The 24,238-nt window shown below is 40.0% G+C and overlaps 1 protein-coding gene across 2 annotated transcripts in view; it reads left to right on the top strand.

Moving 5' to 3' along the window:
* Positions 1-16,683: 16,683 nt before the first annotated feature.
* Positions 16,684-24,238, top strand: part of LOC117556140 — a 53,131-nt gene continuing 45,576 nt past the window's right edge. Inside the window, exon 1 of one of the 2 annotated variants that reach the window (XM_034231387.1) lies at positions 16,684-16,818. The gene's annotated coding sequence lies outside the window, so the exon portion shown is untranslated. The remainder of the gene's footprint in view (positions 16,819-24,238) is intronic. The other variant, XM_034231394.1, reaches the window with a different exon arrangement.

Genomic DNA, 24,238 nt, shown 5'->3' with positions numbered 1-24,238 from the left:
CGTACAACGGCAATGAAAAAAGCAACAGGGGAGGCAGCCATAACCTCTGCCGCACTGAAGGGGGCACACGTGAGCCCACAGGTCCTTGTTGCTACTGTTATTCTACGCAGAGACGGTATAGACGCGAACAACAAACTAGACTTTTGAAACTAGAGGAAGATATGGAGGACTTTTACAAAAAAGTAATAGAGATTGTTGTCCAGAAGGATAGCATGGACTTCATCTTCAAGTCAAGGTAAGACCACATTGGTAATGAAAATTGGATCTTACTAAGAAAGAACAATCCAATATTTAGATTGTGGGTATCCTTTTGTTGAACGGTCTGTTTAAAATGAATCGAAACATCAGACCAAAAAAGCTTTTGAAAATAACAGAATATTTCGATTAAGGTCAGAATATAGCCTAATATTTGTAAATCTGACTGAAAGAGTCAGTAGGCTTGTTTGAGACAAGCGAGACCTGCGCAGACCTGCGCAATTTCGATCAACGTCTTGCTCGTGCGTTGCATGATGGTTAGTCATTTTGTCCGACTTGCTCTGGAGGCTCGCCTACATGAGACGTTGAAATCTCGCGGGACAAAGACGCCCGCAGCCTTGAGAGCGAGGCGCGGCGAGGCGACTCGCTGGTATCGCTATGGAAGCAAACAAGAGACAGAAGTATTTGAATTTTATTAGACACCGAATTTATAGCATTGAAAATAATTACTTTGAAAATCATGTATACGAATGTTTTTGCTCCGAATTTACCTATGTGAAATAAAAATGTAAAAATTCAAGTTAAAAAAATTCGAATGTTCAACTTCAGATCCCAAAAATTCAAGTGAAAAAAATTCGACGTCAAATATTTCGGTGTTTAAAATTCTATGTCAAATATTTCGGTGTATAAAATTCGACGTCAAAAATTGCGATGCAGCCTCATCCGGGCTACTCAGACAGGATAAGCAATCGAGTCCGAATGCAATCAAACCGACTTCTGGCCTATCAGAGCCAAGCGGCAAACCCCGGGACAGTGCGGTGAAGCCCAATGCTGCAAACTGTAGGCGATGGATGCAGATGGGAGCAATTCCCGTAGACCCTATGTTAAAATGTCCAACTTAACATCAGAAAATGAACATGTTTCTAGCCTGGATCCACAAAAACATATTCTGTATATAGTTAGATTCCCCCTTCATGACAACGGGACTGCTGCTCCTAGCTCCTCTGTCTCACTGTTAGCTCCGTGATGCTACAGCGGCTCAGCGCATGAGGAGAACACTACTTGAACTCGGCCGTGTTTGTTGTGTTGGCTCCTGGTGGACTATTCGTCATGCAAATATAGGATTTATCTGCGGTTGAAACAGACCGTCCATGAATGCAATTTATTCGGTAAGTCAACCCTGCGTACTTTATGTTATGTTACTGGTGTTTTTATTAAGCTAACGTTAATGAATGTTTAGAGTTGGGTTAGCATTTGAGCAATCGTAGCTCCATCTGTGCTAACGATGCTATGCGTAGCATCCAAGAGTGTAAAACATTAAGTGGGATGCTACTGTATACAAAAAGGCTTCTGTGCGAGGTTGCTAAAATAAGGTCATCCTTGTACGTTAGATAGTTAGTGTTGTGGAAATAATTATCATAAGACGCCAATTAGTAACATACAGGACAAACCTTGATGTCTGTTTACCTTCTTTAAGGACACAGGCGGCTTAGCCAATAATGTTATTGTTCCCATTCTGTGACCGGTCAATACTGGGATACAGATGGTCTGTGTTGTGGGTACACTGGGACACTTCCTTCTCTGTATTTGTGGACTCCAAGGTAAAATCTTCGAGGTCATAGGTGTCCGAGGCAAGTAGCTCTGTGTTCCCACACTGTTTAGGCTATCTCCTCAAAATATGTTGTTTACTCTCTGCGAAACCAGTTAGATGGGCTGGCAAGAGAGAGGCTCTCCAGAATTGACGTGGCAACTCTACCGTGAAGTCAGAACCTCTGACTCTTGGACTTGTGATGTGAATCCTCCGGCCGTTAACTCCAAATAAACCATCATGTGTTTGACATCAAAGCTACTGCTCTTCCCGTGTCTCCTTCCTGAGTCGGTGACTCCCACTGCATAGCTACACAGAAGTTTCCATTACAAATTGGCGTTGTCGGCAGGGTGCCAATAAATCTACAGATTGTGGTAAGTGTGATTTTCAAATCTACTTTGGACATTGCCTTATCAGAATCTGTGATTGACGGTATCCTAAAATTACCTGTGAAACTGATCGGCTGCGTTTCCTTTTGGTTAATGAACATTTGGGGATGAATAACCCAGGAGATCAGTGTCTGGGGACTCAGTCCTGGCTCATTTCCTCTGTGTGTGCTGCTCGGGACGGAAGTGCCATACAGGCATACACAGCTCATGTTTAGAGATACCTTAAGGAAAGAGCATCAGTGAGGTGGAGCTTCTGTGTGAATTGAAAGCAATGTAAAAGATTTGTATTGGACAAATCGCCGGATTTTGAGGGTCTTAGTGGCTAAGCACAGCAGTTGAAAATAAGCAGCCAAAGATATTTGCTGCTATCACCTCTCTGTAACAACACGGCTCCAGCTGCAGGCTTGTGTGTGTGTGTGTGTGTAAAAGAAACCTCACCGTGTGTGTGTGGGGCTGGAGCAGTGCAGGCTGAGAGGGAGAAAGTCACAGCTTATTGCCTATAGGTTTTAACTCACGGCACCACCGTCCTTCAAACGGGACGGTCTAAAAGCACTCGTTGTTTAGGACCGCTTTTCTCATGGTTAGACGGGCCAGCGCGAGGTGCGTGCATCACCCGATGTGCTACGGCTCTCTGGAGCAGGTGGCGGTCAGGAGTGCATACATAAAATTATAGGCTAATTGATCAGAGGTGTGTAGTGGCAAGCAAGCATAGGCAAACTGTGTTTCACCTTGAGGTGAACTCGATGGCGAGTAGATATAGGCTGGTCGTACGGACTACAGTCAACTGAGCTGTTGTTTGGAGAGAAAGGGCAGGGAAAAGTCTGTGGGCTCCGATCGGGGGGGCACAGCGCCACTAGAAACAAATAGCCTAGTGGTTGTCGCAAGAGGATAAGCTAGTTATCACTCTTGGACGGCTTTCAGGCACCGATAAATAACTTGTATACAAGGGTGAGGCGTGAGAAGACGCCGCACTGGAGAGAATTCCCCCCTCCCTCTAAGATCTCTAAAATCCGGACTAAATTGAGCTGGATGAGCTTTGCTGTCGCGCTGGTGTTTATTACGAGTTCATGTTTTGTTTGTCTGATTGTTTGTATGGGGGGTCTATATTGGTTTGTCCCGCCGTCTTGTGTATGTTTTGTAACAATAATGAATCAGTCCATAGACAGGGTAAAATGAACTAAACTGTAGTTATCTCACCAAAAGTAAATGACCTGAGAAAAATAAAAAGTGTTTTTATGTCCTGCCTCTGAGTGCAGGGGAACATGTAAACAAGAAGCACACTGTTCAGGGTGAGCGCTAGGTGTAAGAAGAAAATAAGATTATATTGCTTTAAGAATCCATTCTTAAATGGTATTGCTGGTATGTTAAGATATCTTTGTGACCTTGTATAAACCCTATGCCCGTCCTGCGCCCCGAGACCCTCAGAGACTTGCCTGAGGAGATCAGAGTTGCAAAATCTGGTTTTAGGTCAATGTTGTATTATTTGTTTCATTTATTCTTAATCTATGTATTGTATAGTAATAATGAATAAAAACGTAATGTATTGAACACATTCCGAAACAAAGCAGATAAGCAGAACTAGACTCAGACATAATACTAATTGTTGTTGAAACCTTTTGCGCTGTTGCAGCAAAATGGAAACTGTGTTAATTACTCTGTTCCAACTGGCCACTGGAATCAGGTAATTAATATAAGTTGAAGTTCAATTACAGTTTTAAAAATAGTTTAACATTATTTATTAAACTGCTTGAAAATATTTCTAGTATCAACCAATTGGTCTCTATAGACATTACTAAAATTCAAATAGTTGTTAAACTACTGACAAGTTTTCTGAAACCGAGCTTATGAACAACAGAGTAAAGGTCGCTGGTTAAGCCAGGATCAATATATTTGTTGAAGTTTTTATTGTGTGCATAATAAATGTGTTAAATTAATTGAGCAATTCTTTAAAAGTATAATGTTGCAATTTCTTTAAAATAAGTAATTACAGTTACAAAATAGGTGTTGTTTTCCAAGGGCCTCTCTTTCACAGGCACTTTGAATCATAACACTTCCAAGTCCTACAGAGATCAGTATCACTTTGTGTTGCAAGCCAAATCCAGGGGTTCTACTCGAGCCCAATTTTAAATACCATAAAGAAAAGTATTGAACCCAGCTCGAGCTAAATGTGAAATGTATTTAATTAATGTGCAAGTGTTTTGATTTATTTAAAATGTTCCAGTCTAGCTTCCTTCGAGTTTAGTATAAACAACAGATTGGTTCTCATAACATTCTCACTGCTGTACTGTCCCAAATGTTTTAAACCTTGGGCAGACAAGCACACACACACACACACACACTTTGGATGAGTAATCACTTTATCCAAATTGTAAATTGTTGCCTTCTTTAAAGTTATTAGTAATTCAAGATTAATTATTAAATTAAATTAGGTACATAACAATAAACAAAATAACTTTGACTTGATCATTTTGTTCACGACATTAGACCTTGTCCTCTAATCTCTACTAGAATAAGATACGTGTGCATGTTTGGGTGTGGAACACTCCTGTAAAGTACCTAATCTTCTTATCCTTTTCATTACAGAGCTGGGGAAATGGTGTATTGCTTAGATTCTGACCTGTGCAAAGTCCAATTTTGACTGACTTTAGTTCTAATGTTAATTTGATTTCAACCCATAAGGAATTATTTAGATGAACTCAACATTTCACATGATGATGGATTAGTGCTCCACATTTTTCCCACTAATTTGTTGTGCAATTAGGCCAATGGTAAAGAGAGACATTGATGACCTTGTGTCCCTTTTGTTGGTACGTGGTTCCATTCTGTCTATGGCCTTGGACGGCTTCACTAAGAATCACCCAGTTCTGACAGTTCTGAGTGCAGTCACAGAGATGCTATGGCTGCTCTACATGAAATGACATTAATGGTCTGGTCTGAGAATGGACACCATTACCTGCTTCCAGAGACAATGCCGCTCCTCAGACTGAACAATACTGTCTAACGTGGGCCACTCCCCCCACCAAGCCATGAACTGAAAGCTTGACATCTGAACACCTGGAAGCCTCCCGGTCACACCAGCACCAACCCTTGGGTCAGTCAGATGGGACTAACGGCTTAACTTAGGGCATTTGGTTCAGAAATATGACTCTCGTTACCGCAGAGTGGGTTGTTTTTTTAAGGCTATTCATACTGCTATGCAGAGGATGCCTGTAGGTTGGCAAGCTGTTAAAAGCCCCTACTATTTTTTAAAATAGGCCTAAATGTCAGGGGCCTCTTAAGGTCTAGTTCTACATGTATTCACATTATATGGACAATGTTTCCACCTGGTGAAACTGAAGGCTGCACGGTACTCAGGCTACAATACGACCATTCTGTTCTGCTCTAACAATTCAATTGATAGATTCTACATCAAAACAATTAGCTTTTATTGTTTCAAATGATAACGTCATTTTAAGAGAAGGAATGCAAACCTGTATTCAAATGTAAGGTTTTGAATGTGTTTGACATTCCTCAGTAATAACACCCTCAGACACCCAATATCATTTATGCTATGCCATCAGTAGTGACTCAGATGTTAAGGGGAAGAAGCTTTTCCTCCCAAATCAGATATGCTTTGTTTTTTTAACAAAGGTATGCATTTTCTGCATAATATATGTTTCTCACAATTGTTTGTTTTTTTGTAAGCTGCACACAGGTGATACTGAGTCTTCTCGAGTAATAGATTACACCATGCTTAAATAGACTCCTAAGTTATTATTTCATATGTGACATATGTAAGAAAAGGGAGGGAAGAGTCAATTATATTGAGTAATTGATTTTATATTGGAACATTTATTTCTCAAACCTATGTTTTATGGAAGAGGAAAATATTTCTGATAAACTAATCTTTTATCAAATGGTAAATGGTGAATTAATATAACATTTAGAATCATTGAGAAGGGGTTATATCCACAGGGACTAGCTCACTTTTAAATTACAATAACATTTCTCGACTTTGGACTGATGAGTTTATGATTCTTGCATGTTAAATGACTAACACAAACCTTACATTTATGCATGTGCATGTCTCAGGAAGGCTCCCAAATAATTCTGAGGGGCCTATCCTATTTTTGTATTTAAATGATAATGTGCTAATCCATTACCTTGAGTTGTCTGCACTCAGGAAAACATCCCTATCAAGTGTTAACCCAATAACTACAGTAGGACAGCTCTGAAGGCCAAGGGTCAGAGAGAGAGCTACGTGGGTCCACGCCAGACACTGCAAGGTCGTAGTCACAGGAAAGGAGAAACGGTAGAAGCAGAAGACAACAAGTGACGTGTCCTAGTCACCAACAAAAGTAGATGACAACAAGTGATGTGTCCTAATCACCAACAGAAGTAGATGACAACAAGTGATGTGTCCTAATCACCAACAGAAGTAGATGACAACAAGTGACGTGTCCTAGTCACCAACAAAAGTAGATGACAACAAGTGATGTGTCCTAATCACCAACTTGCACCACACTTGCACTACATACACCAAAACACACTACACACAAGGTATCACGAGCAAGTGCCAGCTGAGCGGTTCCATATGCTCTCTGGTTCCTCGTTTGTGTTACCGGTGTGCGGAGTCTGACTGTCCGTGTCACAACATCGACCGAAGGAATACACACACACACCCCATGGAGCATTCCCACCTCGTGATGACGGCTCGCCTGGGACAATGCAACCGTGAGCAATACAACTGGCCTGGCCCAGTGATGTGGGGTTTAGCTCGCCACAAGATTACGTTTGGTTGTGCGGCGACAAGCTCTATCAAGTTCTGGCTCCCCTCTGGATAGGTACATGCACTCTAGTGGATTTGAATCCAGCAATCAGGCTTAACAACACTACTCTTTAATGTATTATCCATGCATAGAAAGACCTACAATGATGTTTCAAGTACTGGATTAATTTCAGTTTTGGCCCAAAACAAATATTTATAATATTTCATATAACAATTATGTAGCATATTTGATCCTCAAATTAGAGAAGTATAATTTAAAGAAATAGATATTCTCAACATTAGATAAACACAGAAGAATCCTTTCCAAGTACCATAAGTAGCTCAGGTAAGTATGGCTAATAGGAATACTTGATAGACTTAATTTGGTACAGATCAGTGGTAGCATTTACAAATGTAATAATTCAAGGTTTAAAAATGTTTAATCCTTCCTTTCCAGGTTTTTACAAAAGTCTTTGAATATTTGCCTAACTTTTCCTTTTCAGATTTTGAACAATGTACTTGACTAAAATGAATGTATTGATTTCACTAAGTGCCTTACTCTTGACTAAAGCGTATTTAAGTAAACGTAAAAGTAATCCTAAAATTGAGGACACTGCACTTTTGCAGATTACAGATTGATCAAATCACCATTGTGAATTCTATACTCTAACTGTGAATTTGTAGCTGGATCTCTTACGATCCTGAGTTTTAAAATGCTTTTGACTCGTGATTGCCTTGAAGTAAATCTTTAAAGCGGCAAGCTGGTTTTGATTTTATAGTTTGATGAATGAAATTAACTAATGGTAAATGATCAAATATATTAGTTTAAAAACAAATATTTAGCCATTGTGCACCTGTGTTTTATGTGTGTTCATTATTATGCTTTTGACAAACGATGATCAAACACTGATGAGAGATGATTTTTCCTATTATGATTGGCTGTATCAATCATTGTGATTGAATGTTTCAATCTTATTCTACTTTGTGATGTAATTAATGTAAGGTGAGACCACACTCAAATCTGGAGACGCCTATTGAGTTAATTATTGACCAAATTATTATTAGACTAATGTTTTTAGGTTATCATAAATGATAAAAAGAGTGGACTGTTGTGGAAATAATTATCATAAGACGCCAATTAGTAACATACAGGACAAACCTTGATGTCTGTTTACCTTCTTTAAGGACACAGGCGGCTTAGCCAATAATGTTATTGTTCCCATTCTGTGACCGGTCAATACTGGGATACAGATGGTCTGTGTTGTGGGTACACTGGGACACTTCCTTCTCTGTATTTGTGGACTCCAAGGTAAAATCTTCGAGGTCATAGGTGTCCGAGGCAAGTAGCTCTGTGTTCCCACACTGTTTAGGCTATCTCCTCAAAATATGTTGTTTACTCTCTGCGAAACCAGTTAGATGGGCTGGCAAGAGAGAGGCTCTCCAGAATTGACGTGGCAACTCTACCGTGAAGTCAGAACCTCTGACTCTTGGACTTGTGATGTGAATCCTCCGGCCGTTAACTCCAAATAAACCATCATGTGTTTGACATCAAAGCTACTGCTCTTCCCGTGTCTCCTTCCTGAGTCGGTGACTCCCACTGCATAGCTACACAGAAGTTTCCATTACAGTTAGTTTGCTAGTTAGGTTACTGTATGCATTGTTAAGGTTCATTTAAATTCGCTATGCTCTACTATAGCATAAAATAGACTAGCTAACGTCAACGTATTGTTGAAGAGAGGCTTAGTGTATATTAAATCAACCTCACAATGAAATGTGTGTATCTTTAAAATATGAACGTCACATTTCAAGATGGTCCAGAAATAACGCTCCCTTAGATATTATAATATGGTTTGTTGAACTGGAGTTATTTATTGCAGCTAACCGCCTATCCGACCCAAACATTGTTGTTTTTAATATTATTACCAATGCCTCTTTTAATTGTATTATCATCACACTTGAGAAACAGCCTTATCGTGGCTGTACAACGGAACATGTAACTTAATGCCTGCATTTAAGGACGATGAATAGCGTAGTCAATGCTTTAGTGACAAGGAAATTATGTTTAAATAGTAGATATGACGTTATCTGTGACTTCAGTGGAAATGAAGCTTATCCATTGCATTTGTTTAATAGGTTTGTGTCTTACCCTCACGTGTGTGATGCATATGAATATGGCATGAAAACAAATTAATTTGACTGACTCATGAAAACCTCATCCAAAGTAACAGTAAAATAAATAGGACCTACACAATAATGCTCAATCAAACTGATACAGTATAAGGACTGTGATATCCAGCAATTTCTTAAGTATAACAATAAGATTATGACCTGTTTTTAAAAGAAGATAAAAAAGTTGTTTGCATGTAAAGAAGTCTGTAAGCCACGCATGTAACTTTACATCTGTTTGTTCAAAGTGTCCTCAAGGTGATCCAGACAGGCTGGACCAGAGGAGGAGAGACAGATCTGGACTCATCACAGCAGAGAACTTCAGCACGGATTACAAGGTGCATATACCTTTTTCATACTTTACAAAGAATGCATAAAGTAATTACTCTAATACACTGATATACATGCCATTAAACATGACTGAATACTAGATCACCTACACATCAGTGATGTTGAGAGCACTTTCTTAGCTAAAGGTTACATTTTACCAAGCAACATCACTTTTTTGTTCAACTTTCACATTTCAATGTATTTAAGGCAAATATTATTGAACATAGTGAGAACTGCGACCCTTTGTCTTTCAGTGAGACAACCGGACAGAGCAAGCTTCTACAGTTGCACTAAGTTTTGATAACAGTTAAATATTATTTTAATAATACATTTATTTCAATGTTGATGAATTTAGAACGGTTTATTCATAAACTGATTATCTTTGTAGTACACTGTTGGATTTAAAAAAACACATTCAAATAAGAAAATCATTATATTTATGAACAAACAAACACACCTCTTTCTTAAATAACACACTTGCTCTGCAATAATATGTTTCTTGATATTTCTGTTAGGAAAGGACACGCCTGAGAGACAGGACTGCTTCACCATTTTCTCTTTCTCTGAGGGTCCAGAAGAACATCCAAGAGGGAAAGGAGAAGCTGATGTTATGAGATTTAAGAGCAGTACAGGACATTCACTAAGAGACACTTGTATTGTAACACAAAGACCTGCACACTGACTAGTTTTGTAGTCTAACAAGAACTTCATTTGTGTTGTTTTGTGTTTTACGTTGCACCTCAGAGACAGTGTGATTATTGTCAGGCCTATAAAGTTTGGCAAAAAAAAAAAGTCAGCTGATCAAATGCATTTGCCTCACTTTATGAGCTTCACATCACTTGTGCCTTGTGCCGCCGAGTTTGCAACGTCACAAGTAAATGGTGCCAATCTTCATTCAGATGTGAATGTGTAATCTAACATTTTCAGCAAGAATAACGGACAAAAGGAGTGCAAATACAATTTATTGAAATGTGAACTAAAAGTTATCAAGCATGAACCATCACCATTTTTTTAAAATAAAAACGAAATAATATACATAAGTTACACTAAATGTTAATCTGTTAATTGACAGGCTAGGCCTGTGCAGGTGGTAACAGCTATGCCCAGCATGGGCTAAGTTCTGTAGGTGCAGCTGGTGCAGGTCCTCCTCCATCAGGTCTGGTCCTCCTCCCTCAGGCCTGCAGGGTCTTTCCCTGCGAGGAGGGAAAGACCCTCAGCCCTCTCCGGCCAAAGCAACAGACAGGACGTTCATAAAGCTGAGGTTTCCCCCAAAGTCTCTAATCATCCATCGTGTGAATATGAGAGGGGAACAAATAGTGTAATAGATGCTTTGGACAATAAGAAATATAAAGTTAACTGTTGAGTTGCTCAGTTTTTTAGATTGACAGGGTTTAATAACACAAACAAAAGGAGAGAAATAAAGATTGGTCTTTCAATAAATTGTGTTGATTTTGTCTTTTGAATTGTTTGTCTGAAGTCAAGTAGCTAGAACTGTTACTTATAGTTTGAATGATACAGTCTGGTTATAATGTTTGGAGGAGGCATCACAGGTAAGAGCACCATTTGTTGTGTTCCATCCACAACAAATTGATGTGTGTATTTATTTATCTACTATTTCTTGAATTATTACTGTCAGTCCAAAACAAGAGATTTTGTTTTGGTAACATTTTTAAAAAAAAACATCTCTTTTTCACTACACTATCTTGAATACTTTAGTTTTTACGTCACTACATTTATCTAACAGCTTTAACATTGTAAAGGTGTCACTTCGGACTAATTATGATAGCATGTCCTACTCAGAGCCCTAGAGTCTCTAGGACTCTGGTCCTACTATTTTGAGAGTTTGAACAAACCAGACCTTCATCTATTAATGTAGAAAATAGTTGGCACATTACACCATTATGAAAGTAATAATTAGTTAGCTCATTGTTCAAAATGAGCTCCAACTACAACAGTTAAGTCAACTCGTGCATCGGTAATAACAATAAATCAAATGATATAATATAATAGTATAACTTGTGTCTACTTGTGTCTAACAACACTTTCCTAATTATACTAGCATACTTTTACTAAAGTAACATTAACATGTTAAAATGCAGGGCTTTTGTAAGAGAGTATTTCGTATAGTGTAGCATGGTCTACTTGACTTATCTAACCGAAGTGATCGTTACGTTACTTTGCAAACCGTCACCCCCAACCAACCAACCCACACACACACACACGTTGTGATTCACTTCAATTAATGGTAACGGAGCTTGCTAACAGCAAGGCACAAGGCTACTTCACTCATTTAGCTAGCTAATGTAAGATACAAATGCTGTCGAGCCCTCACTGCTTGTAAAATAAAGAGCACAAACTGACTACTTACCCGAGCGGCGAGCCCCGCTGTTCTCCGTCATTTTTCTCCCGGGTTGTTGTGATCACATGACTGACAAAGCCGTGCTCTGATAGGCCAGAAGTCGGAGTTGCATTAGGGCTCGATTGCTTATCCTGTCTGCGTAGCCCGGATGATGCTGCATCGAATTTTATACATCGAATTTTTTGACGTCGAATTTTTGGGATCTGAATTTGAACATTCGAATTTTTTTCACTTGAATTTTTACATTTTTATTTCACATAGGTAAATTCGGAGCAAAAACATTTAGATACATGATTTTCAAAGTAATTATTTTCAATGTTATAAATTCGGTGTCTAATACAATTCAAATACTTCTGTCTCTTGTTTGCTTCCATATCACTAGTTCAATTGTAACTAGTAACAATTGAATTACTGATAACAGAAATTGGCATTTTAACTAGTTCAAATTCAAACTCCCATTGAAATGAATGAGAAAAACGATGCAAATCTCACTAGTTAAAATCGCATTTCTGATATGAATTTAATTTGTGATATCAAGAATTTGCATTATAACTAGTTAAAATGCAGTTTTTGATATCAGAAATAAACATTCTTACTAGTAAGAATACATTTTTTTAAATGAATAAAAGCTAAATCGGCTTGCCATATTTTCAGAGGTTGTTTTGTACAAAATCAAGTTCTGAGCAAGCTAGATGTATCAAGTATCCGTGAAAAGTTATTGTTGTGTTCATATTGAGGTTACGCTGACCTGAAGTTGACCCTTTTTCTCTGGCTGATCAACAGACCTTTTAGTCCAACAGATATGTGAAAGAATTGTGCTTTTGATGATAAAAACATGAACTTTGGCACACTGTTAGAGCATGCCCTAAGGAATATTTTTGGCTATAGGGCCATCGCATATTTGTCCAAGGGGGCCAATGGTAATACATGTTACATAATATACATGTAATATTACAGGTTTTCAACTAAATGCAGAGTTAGTCCTGAAAACACAGTCCACCACAGTGGCAAGGGCAGTGCACTGAATTGCTGCCTTGACACATTAGAAAATTGTCCACTGCACCCCTTTTTGCATCCACAGCGTAGGAGTTTGCGACAGGCCTGGGTCGCTTCTGGTAATGTGGTCCAGTAAACTTACCATCTACCTGTGGCCTTACTCTTCCACCCAGGGCCGCCCCTGGCCAACTTGTGGGCCCACGCAAAGTTATGTGATGAGGCCCTCTGTGTGTGGGGGGGGTGTGTGCTAGTGGAGCACGCGCCGGAACCTCGCAGCGGCGAAACTGTGGCGCGCTTACAGTAATTTGCATAAAGGTGCGCCGCATTTGCGCTTCAGATGAGGCTCCCTCTCCAAGATGAGGCCCCACCCAGTCTGCGTGATCTGCGTGCGGGGAGGGCGGGCCTGCTTCCACCCCTCTTCCACATCATCAAACGCCACTGCCACCAAAATATGACACGGTGTCACATCCAGTAAATTCATGGAACATTAGTAAGGCTATGCATCGATCTGGACCTAGTGACCTCGCCATCTCATGAGCTGCTAAATGCCGAAAACTCTTCCCAGCTCCAAAGGTAACCCACAGCAGTGATGTTGGGGGATTGGGCTGCTGTGACTGCCAGTACTACCACATCTGTGTCAACTGTGCGTATTGACACCTTGCTATTCCCTTCCTTCACAGTATCTCCTAGGTACAGTAGGATGCGGTTATCAGCCTCCTCATGTGTGCATGATGCAAATACTGATTATTTGTTTGCCAGTGTTGAGGGCTGTCACACTGGTTGCCAGGAAGGAGAACAGAACAAGCCTTCTTGTCTTCAATGTGCAGAAACTCTGGCCAGTTTCCAGGAATGACACTGGGTGGCTCAATGTGTCCTGTCATTATGGTGAGAACACTTTCTGCACATAATCAAAAAACGTCTATGCAGCACCAGGTCGTAGCATGTTCACAAGAGCAGCCCCTTCAAGGATGATGACCTGTACTGTGGGGTGAGATGCATTCTCTTGTAAAGAAATCAGGTCCTCCAAACTGCCCACCAATCTGACTAGGTACCAGTGCTCAGCTTGCCCATTTGTGACAATGATGGTGGACATGCCTGGTTTTCATGCTCAAAAAAATAATCCAGACTTCCATCACGTATCTCAGATACAATGTACAGCCTAGAGAGAACAGAGAACAGTCATTCTACAGAGATGAGAGCTGTTGTTGGGTCCTGGGCTTCTCTCGGACTGGAGGCCGGCTGAATAGAGGGAGGTTTTTCCTTTTGATGGGATCTTTGATGGGCTTTGTCTATTTGACCAGGCGCTCACTGACATACAGTGCAGGAAATCCCTTGCAGATTTTGTTTGCCCACTTACAAATAAATGAACAGTCTATCATTTTAATGGCATGTTTATTTTATCAGTGAGAGTAAGAATATCAAAAAGAAAATCCAGAAATTGAAATTATATAAAAGATACAAATTTATATGCATTTAACTGCGGGAAATAAGTATTTGATCCCCTTGGAAAACATGTCTTAGTACTTGGTGGAGAAAACCTTATTGGACAGACAGAGGTCAGAAGCTTCTTGTAGTTGGTCTCCAGGTTTGTGCTCATCTCAGGAAGGATTCTGGTCCACTTTTTGAAGATCCTCTCCAAATCCTGAAGTTTTTGAGGCTGATACTTGGCATCTCAAAGCTTCATCTCCCTCCAAAGATTTTCTATGGGATTAAGGTACGGAGACTGGCTAGGCCCCTCCCTCACCTAAATGTGCTTCTTCTTTAGCCACTCCTGTGTTGCCTTGGCCTTACAGTATGTTAAGGTGTATTGTGTGTACTGCAATGCATTGGTATGCTTTTTTTTATAGCTTTCAACCTTTACACACATTTTCAGCATTAGTTAAAAGCTGTTTTCTAGTTAAAACTGAAATAAAATAGAAAGTTCATCTCACATTCTTTTTATTTCAAGCAACTCCATTTATTTTGATAATGTTCATGTTGATTTAAATTCCTAATTTCAAACTTCCCTTATAGTTTTAAAGGTCCCTGATCCTCTGCAATCATGATCAAATTGGTAATGTTTGATTTTGGATTTTATTTCCTTTCATTCTATGTAGATTTACAAGTTCTGCATTTACAGTATTTCATAATAAACTTTACATTTTGTATTTTCTCCTTTGCCATTGTTGCCGCATTGTTCTTGGGTAGGTTGATTATAAAAACGACATGTGTTAAACCCTATGGTTAAACCCAGGCCTGGGCTTTTTTTTCACGACACTGTGTCTCAGGCAGTGGCGTAGCTGTGGGTGGGCCCGGGTGGGCCTGGGCCCACCCACATGCACGTCTGGCCCACCCACAGCCAATCAGCGCGTCATAGCGCAGAGCTGGGAAGCCCAGAAGGAAGTGCCACAAACTGCAGTTCATCTACTGGCCGACAGTTTATGCTTATGTTCAATTAGTGCATTATAAAATTATTAAAGTCATTAATAAAGTGTCAGCTCAGACCCCACGCTTAATAAGTCTCCCCCTGGCCCACCTACATTTCTCCAGGCCCACCCACACAATAATTCCTGGCTACGCCACTGGTCTCAGGGGATCTTAATATTTAAGAACCTATTAATGTGTTATACCAGATTAACGGAAATAATCTCAGCTAACTGACGATACAAACCATTTTTACCAAAACAAAACACAAGTCTAATAAGAAGCATCTAAATGACCCCTTAGCGAAAAATGCTAACGGACATTGGCACAGAACTCAAGATAAAAGTACCCTTATTACTTATCGTAGCTGCACATACAAAATATCCGATTAAAGCTGAGGTTCCACAGATTATTTAGGTATATAGTATCATCACTGAGTGATCCGGACTTGCGACAGGGGAAGCAAACACAGACATCACAACACGTACCTTTACGGAGCTTCTAGGGAGATCGTCTCATCGTAACTGTCAATCTGATCAAAAGACGTGTTCAATGGCATTAAAACCAGAAAAAACGTGGCTGAATCGGTTAATCCATAGCTTTTTAACGTCTCTGTATAAAAAAATGATTTCATTTATAATCCATAATTCCATTTTTATGTAAAAATCGGAGAGCAAAAGTTAGCTACTAATGGTAGCCACCAGAGTGGCTGTTGCTTCCGGTCTAGGCTATGCGGCAGTCTAAAACACACACATTACCAAATAAGGACTATGTGGGCGTTCCCCTCGATTCCATTGACTCTGACGGTTAGAAAGAGATGTAACATGTCAAAATCCAGCAAGGGGGGCCAGAGATATGGAAAATCCACCCAAATGGCCACAGAAGAGGTTTTTTTTTGCTAAATCTGTATAAAAAGGTCAAATATCACTTGTTTTGCATCAATCTTGATACAGGGTACTTATTATATGTTGTACTTTGGATTCCTAAAGCTTTTAGTCTACTAACCCATCATCCAAGGTTAGTTTTCACTATAAGTAGGCTACAAAATATTTTTTGGACAGACACTATAATTTACAGTTTTTTACCATGTTCAATCTGAATTTCCTTTAAAATAAAAAACCTCTATATTGAATCTGACTTTTCTACATCCAACTCACAGGTTTATCATTACTTTGAGAACAAAGATTATTAATTTAACCCTTTTAGAAGGGAAGATATGGTCATTTGTTCTGGGAATGTCATTTTCGAGCCTGATACCTGAAAAACAGGCTCGGGGTTTAACAGGTTAACCTTTACCAGAAAGCCACCAGCGGGTTCCCGGTCCAGAAGATATAGAAGGTCCAAAAGGTCCAGAAGATCCAGAAGAGCCAGGTAAGTATTTTAAACCATTCAGTGGCATAAGCATTAATTTAGGAGAGTTTTACAGCTTCCTACCCAGTCGTCCTCTCACTCGTTTATTGCTCCTTGCAGTGTGCTGGACCAACTGGTTTGACCGTGACAATCCCAGTGGTTCAGGGGACTGGGAGCTTTTGAAGGACCAGAGGAAAGAAAACCCAGGAAAGATCTGTGAATACCCTCTGTACATAAAGGTCGTTACCACTGACACGATGACCCCAGCCATTTCCACAGGGCAGACCTTCTATATGTAAGTTGCCTCATTGAAATAATGCAAATGATTATTTAACCACATCCCAGGAATAAGTCGGTACTTCTGAACATTAAAAACTCCTTACAAGTCACCCACATGTGCTGCCTGGAGCTACACCTATAACAGTGAATAGAAACATGTACATGGACATTTAATTTACATTAGAAGACATTTTAATTATTTCAAATGATCATTGTGGATATCTGAGATATTTAATATTAGAAACAAAGTTCCACCTGACCACAAGAACAATTATGATCATTGGAAGGGTTGTAGAGGTTTATTTGAACTAGCATCAATGCACTTTAATAAACTACATTGGGTTTATCTCAGAGCTAAACATGAATTATGGTCTAAGCAACATATCCAATTTAAAATCATTTAACTATCTAACTGATTAATTTAATAATTGGTATTGTTTTTCAGCTTCAATCCGACTCAGGGATTTTTTTGATTTTTAACGTTAGCATTCAACGGGGCGAAAACTTTCAAACGTAATTATAGGACGTATTAAGCGCTTGCACAAACGACATATTTGGTCGTAATAAGGGCCTGAGCAATCGGCCCATTTGGTCGTATGAGTTGGAGGACTTGTTGGCATAGCTTATTAGGATTGTCCTCACATGCTATGAAGTTGTAATTTGGAGTGAATAAAGCAGCATTTTGTGTTTTCAACATATGGTGGGAACTAATATGATATGCAGACGGTGCTCAATTGCATTTTATCAGCAATATGAGAATGGACAAAAAAAGCAGTGAATCTGAATTTAATATTAACATGCAAGCATTCAGGCATGCATTTTTCCCAACATATATCTTCCTATCTATTGGTGTGTGTTTTCAGAGTAGTGTCCTCACAAACTCTCTCTGCTGACCTGAATCCCACATCTGTCATGTTTCTATCAGTCCAATGCTCCTGATGGGAGACCCCAACCACACTAGATTCTCAAATGTACACACATAAGCACTACAGACACATACTCACAGTGAGAGGAGCAGGGAGGTACAAGGTGATTCCTGTTCCCCCTCAACAGCATCAATATTTCTTGGGAGATAAGCACTTGTGATAGGTGCTGAAAAGAAACTGCAGTGTATCATACAGATTTAAAAATCAGGGGCTGAACATTTTCTCTTGCTTTGGGGAAACCCTGAGTTCTGCTGGTGTTTTGCAAATGCTTTCACTGCATCAATACTGCCTTTTTGGTGGAATTTAGTATCGAGTGTGCACGTCTGTCCTCCAGTAAGACTGTACAGAGAATAGAGGGAGAGAGGGAGTAAACTGAATGCAATCTGGGAAACTTTTCTGATAAAACTGAAGAGGAGAAGTAAAATATAATCTGCACTGAACTGAAGTGATACAGAAGTGTTGAAGCTTCGCAGCATTATGGTTTTCTATTCTCTTCTATTAATCTCCCAATATTCCATGGCTGTAAAGGCCTATTTATAGACAGGATGCATGAGCTAGAGCTGCAGACAGGTTCAGTTGGTACCTCTTCGGGTACACAACCATTGTCAGGTTCTGCTGCTGCTTTTGATGTAAGTACCAACATTTAGCTGTCCCAGTGTTTCGCGAGTCTGAAGTTGAGTCATACTTTGTTTTGTTTGTTGCTGCTTTGCAGTGGCCGAAGGATGTGTGGGCTATACTGTTAAAGTGCAAGTTAGTTGGTAGGGCTAAGATGGTTTGCTCTTCTCTTACTGTTGAAGACAGCATTGTTTATGAAAATGTTAAAGGTGCTATTCTTAGGGCGTATGAGCTTGTGCCTGAGGCTGATTATAAGCAGCAGGTGGCAACTTCCAAACAGTCTATAGTAAAACCAAAAGTATATATAGGCAGTGTTTTCGCAGCCTGAAAACTCCTGGCCAGACTTATGTGGACTTTGCGAGGGAGAACAAAATCCCTTTTGATGGGTGGTGCTTGTATAGCTGATGACCTTACCTCAATGTGTGAACTTATGATGTCTGAGGAATTTAAAAACTGTGTACCAGAACATACTGTTGTCAAAAAAATAACCTCCTTGCAGCAGGCCGCTACTATGGCGGATGAGCTTGTGTTGACGCACAGTTGTGTTATGGCTCAGTGTAATTATTCTCATCCTATTTCTTTACGGAAAGCTCGTAACAGGCATGCCACACGTGCTCATTCTGTTTCTCTTCCAGGTCCCAAGACTAAGAGATTGTGTTTCTGTTGTCTTGAACCTGGGTGTGGACCTGGCTCAGAGCGGTGTGGATGTGTGTTCAGTGAGTGTTTCAACCAGTTCTACAAACTGTCAAGAAGTCTCCTATGTCATGCCATCCGACCAAGTGTTTATGTCAACATTGCGTGACAAGAAATTGGCGGCCAAAACTGCATAGTTGGTGAACTGTATGGAGTTTCTCCATAGAGGCTTCTCAATACTCAAATGTCCCCTCCTCGACTCCTCGACTCCTCGGTCCTCCGGTAGTGACCCGGAAATGAATTTCAGCGCGCCATTTTGAAGGACATCTCATTTCTCTAAATGCACACCGAGGACCGAGGATCGAGCGTCGAGGAGGCTCTCTGGAGGAGCTATAACCGAGGATACACTGATGGTTCCTCCACGGCTCCTCCGCGGATGCATTTCCGGGAACGGTGGAGGCGTGACGCACGGCCGGACTTATCTCAGCCAATGACAGCTCTGCATGCATCCCCTGGATATTATTTTAGAAACTGCTCTCATCGCAACGCGATGTTTACAGTGAGAACAGCTATGAGGTCCGTGCAGAAAGCAGAGCAGTGTGTATAATATATATCACTCAGTATAACAGGCCTACTCTCTTTATTTGCTTTAGTTTAGTAGATAAGTACAAACAAAGAGTCGATATTTTTATAAGATCATGTAGTGCTTCACATAATAAAATACACAACGGCTGTAGCCTGATTATGCTTTAGGAGCTGTAGGTGTGTGTGGTACAGTGTGTAGCAGTGACGTGCGGTGAGGTTCATGGCTGGTGAGGCACTGACTCTTTCAGAGTCAGATTTACAAATATTATATTCTGACCTTAATCGAAATATTCTGTTGTTTTCAAAAGCTTTTTTGGTCTGATGTTTCGATTCATTTTAAACAGACCGTTCAACAAAAGGATACCCACAATCTAAATATTGGATTGTTCTTTCTTAGTAAGATCCCATGTTCATTACCAATGTGGTCTTACCTTGACTTGAAGATGAAGTCCATGCTATCCTTCTGGACAACAATCTCTATTACTTTTTTGTAAAAGTCCTCCTTATCTTCCTCTAGTTTCAAAAGTCTAGTTTGTTGTTCGCGTCTATACCGTCTCTGCGTAGAATAACAGTAGCAACAAGGACCTGTGGGCTCACGTGCGCCCCCTTCAGTGCGGCAGAGGTTATGGCTGCCTCCCCTGGTGCTTTTTTCATTGCCGTTGTACGGCGAGCCTAAATATCATATACGTGAAATAAGTTATTTAGAGACTATGGATGGCGAGGATAAATGTAATAAAGGGATCTACAAATATTACATTGGTGACCTACAGTGAGATGGTAACAGGCATGCGCTTAGGGCCCGCTTTCCAGACAGTTTCTGTGAGGTGACGCATTCTGAGGTGAGGCAGAGCTCATCTGTGCCTCACCTCACCACACAGTAAATGGCTTGAGCGCGCTCACAAAATAAGTGCCCGGGCTAAATTAGTGCCCGCGCTCCAGCAAGTTACTGTGGGCTTACGAGAGGCAGAGCTCGTCCCTGCCTCACTTCTCATCGCTACCCGTAGTTGTAGCGGAGCTCGGCAAATTAGCTGATTTTGACTATAAAAAGCGATTGGAATCATACATAAATCACATTTACAACACAGATCAGTGGAGACATTATATTATTATTACTATTTAGTTTTTCTTTAGTTGTTTTTCCGTTACATTGTAGTATGGCCAGACTATGAGTATGACAGGTGAGGCTCTGCCTCCCCTGACTGCACGTCTCTGGTGTGTAGGTGTGTGTGTGTGGTACAGTGTGTAGGTGTGTGTGTGGTACAGTGCGTAGATGGTGCGGACAGACGGGTCTCAGTTGATTTGGTGTCCTCTGCTTACTTTTAATACTTGTAAATACAACTTTTGGCCCATAATTTCAAAAGCGACCAGAGAGAGGGGGGGGGGGGGGATATATCCAGTCTCTGATTGTGTTAAGTTATTATGAGAGTGCTCTCATACTTTAAATTGTATATATTTATATAAATATATGTGTGTGTGTGTCTGCATCTGTAGCCTGTTATTGTCTCATTATACCGCACTGTCAATGAATCAAAGTAAATATGTAAGTCGTCATGAACACATCTGTCCATCAGACAGAGTGCTGCTGTGCCTCCTGTCATCATTAATGGACGTCTCTATCTGCCTGCTGCTTCCACTCCTCTCTCCTCGGTTCCCCTCCTCATTCCTCCGCTCGCATCTCCTGTGGGCGGGACTAAGTTTCGAGGATAGGAGTTGAGGAGGGGAGTCGAGGAGGGGAAATTTAAGAATTGAGAAGCCTCATGTGTTGCTCCAATGTTGGCTGCTTGTGAGCTGTATAGCGTGTGTGTTTTGGGGTCTGAAGTGATGGGGGATGTGCCCCAAGTTAATATGTATAGTTGTGGAATGATGAGTGCAGGTATCGCTTTAGGGTTCATCTTCTTATTACAGACACATGCATTTCCTAACATTCGGTCTATATGCTGTAAAATGTATTATCTCTTCGATTTACACACGGCATATATTGCACGTCTGTCCGTCCTGGGAGAGGGATCCCTCCTCTGTTGCTCTCCCTGAGGTTTCTCCCATTTTTTCCCCTTAAACTGTGGGTTTTCTCTGGAAGTTTTTCCTTGTACGATGTGAGGGTCTAAGGATAGAGGGTGTCGTTTTTCTCATACTGATATTCTGAACAATCTGTGCCGTTGTATTTGCTGTAAAGTGTCTCTACTGTAGGCTATTTTTATTATATGTACAGCACTTTGGCTCGACCAAAAATCATTTATAAATGTGCTATATAAATAAAACTTGATTTGATTTGATTTCTGCTTGCTAATTTGCTTGTTGTTTGATAATGTAATTAAATTGGGGGAGACGTGTGGTGCAGTGGGTTGTGCGTTGGTGTTCGGATCAGATGGTCACAAGTTCAAACCCCACTGCAGTCAGCGTGTCGTTGTGTCCCTGAGACACTTCACCCCAAATTGCTCCTTTGGGGATTGTCCACAGTATTGAGTATGTAAGTCGCTTTGGATAAAAGAGTCTAACAAGTGACATGTAATTGCGGGAACCTTTAAATCTTCTTTGAAAATGCCATTAGTGCAATAAACATGAACTATTAAACTTGTATTTAGCTTTCTTATATATTTATAATTTTTTTGCAATCAATATTTCTACAGTGAAAAGGAACTTTAAAAATCTCCTGAAAAAAACCAGTTAAAACAACTTTGACCTGCTGTAAGACCCACAGTTTTAACTTTAGGTATCTAACGTAGAATAATGTTTGGCAGTTGCACACATTTAACTATAGAATCAAACTAAATTATACATATGGCCACAAAATGACAAAAACTCCAACCAGCTTCATATTAACCTAAACCCAAAGTAGCAGTTCCCAACACCAGTAAGAGTTCTAGATGAACGCGTCGAGCAGCATTTTCCCTCCTTCGTGACAGTGCAAGTTTTATCCTGATATGGCTATTACATTTGAAAGAGTATACTCAATATACTCAAGACACAAATGCATCTTCTTGGATTTACGTGTGAAACAGGTCCAGTATTTATCCTCCTGGGACCCGAGGAAAAAAAGTGTCTTCCAATTTTCTTTTTTTTGTGATTTCCTACCTATTTAGGGTTAAAAAAACATCTTGCAATTTAGACTTTTTTTATTTTATTTTAAAAATGTTACAGTATGTCCACTGCAGAGGACGTCGGGACCATATTAGTTTGAAAAGACAGCCAAAATTAACAGATGGACTATGTAACGTATTATGGTTATAGAGTGATATTAATACAATAATACATTCACCTTTATTTAAAACATGAATAAGTAATTGATCTGAACATTGCTGTTTATTTGGTCAATACAAAATTAGCTTGTTTTTTGGTGAATCTTTCCAGATCTTCAAAGACTTTGTAGACAATGTAGTGGGAAAGTACCTCATTGACTCCAGTCAGCACGGACTGTAGGGTCATCTTGACTAGTTTGATGGATGTGGTCTCCATTTGACCTGCTCATAGAAATAAAGCTTGCATTCCTGAGGCAATTCTCATTTTTCATGGCTCCACTTAAAATAAAAACAACAATAAGACATACGTGCTACTCTTGGCCCACAGGGGGCCATGTCTTTCCAGCTCGTCCCTATCTGTCTCTATGTATCTATCTGTGCGCTCATGGAGCATCCTGCATCTTTCCCCCCCCTTCTTCTTGACCCTCTTCTATCCCAGCTGTGAAATTGTCATCTCTCTCATCATCTGAGAGCTCAACATCTTAATCTCCCTGAACTATCTGGTACAGAAAATGTCTGCTTCAGTTCCGTCTCCTGCAACAATATTGAGTCATAAAGTCCATGAAGATAGTCCTGACGTCCACTAGAATGGACATTTATAAAAGGGCTGTTATTTGAAAACTTGAATTATTTAATTGCTTTCAGAACTAATTATATAGTTCCTCACATGTTAATAAACAAGAATATATATGATTTTCATGGTAAAAATGACAATTATTCAACAATATTTGACTTCTCCTCCTGCTTCTATACAATTTTGTTTTTCGTATGCCAGCCATTTTGGATTAAAAGAAAGAGGAACTTCCCAGCATGCAATTTTAACCAATGACATATCACTGGAAAGACCAGGATGTCCTCTGTACAGCACATCAGGGATTGATAGAGTAGCTCAAAAGAGTAAAAGGAGATGCATGTTAACAAAATGTCCACTACAGTGAACATTTTCAATGGGCTGGGTCCCAGGATTATAGGAGGTTTAAAGTGACCACAGATGAATGGTAGAGTTGAACACCTTATCTCCAGTTATTGTTTTTTCATTCAACCCCCTCGAATTTGAGAATTATTGTGCAAGGCGTATCTCGTTCAGTTTTTTAAAAAACTGCATTGTTTTCTTAGGGTGAGGTTAGCAACGTGTGATTCCAATGGGGGTGGATAGTTACTCCCAAAGCTGTATTTAAGGAGACAGGAGAGCACTTCATGAACCAAACTGTTCCACTGAGAGGTCCTGCTCGTGAGTCTCTTTTGTTTTTGCTGAGAAATTTAACATGCAATAATGTATTTAGTAGGGCCGGGACTCGATTAAAAAAATTAATCTAATTAATTAGAGGCTTTGTAATTAATTAATCGAAATTAATCGCATTTTTAATCACATATAAATATTTGACCTAAGAACAGTGAGAAGCAATTTTTTTCATAACTTCCTTAAAGAGCTGAATATTTT

Source organism: Gymnodraco acuticeps, unplaced genomic scaffold (genome assembly GCF_902827175.1).
Source record: "Gymnodraco acuticeps unplaced genomic scaffold, fGymAcu1.1, whole genome shotgun sequence".
Lineage (NCBI taxonomy): Eukaryota > Metazoa > Chordata > Actinopteri > Perciformes > Bathydraconidae > Gymnodraco > Gymnodraco acuticeps.
The sequence above is the reverse complement of the archived record's forward strand: the minus strand, read 5'-3'. Positions and strand labels throughout refer to the sequence as shown.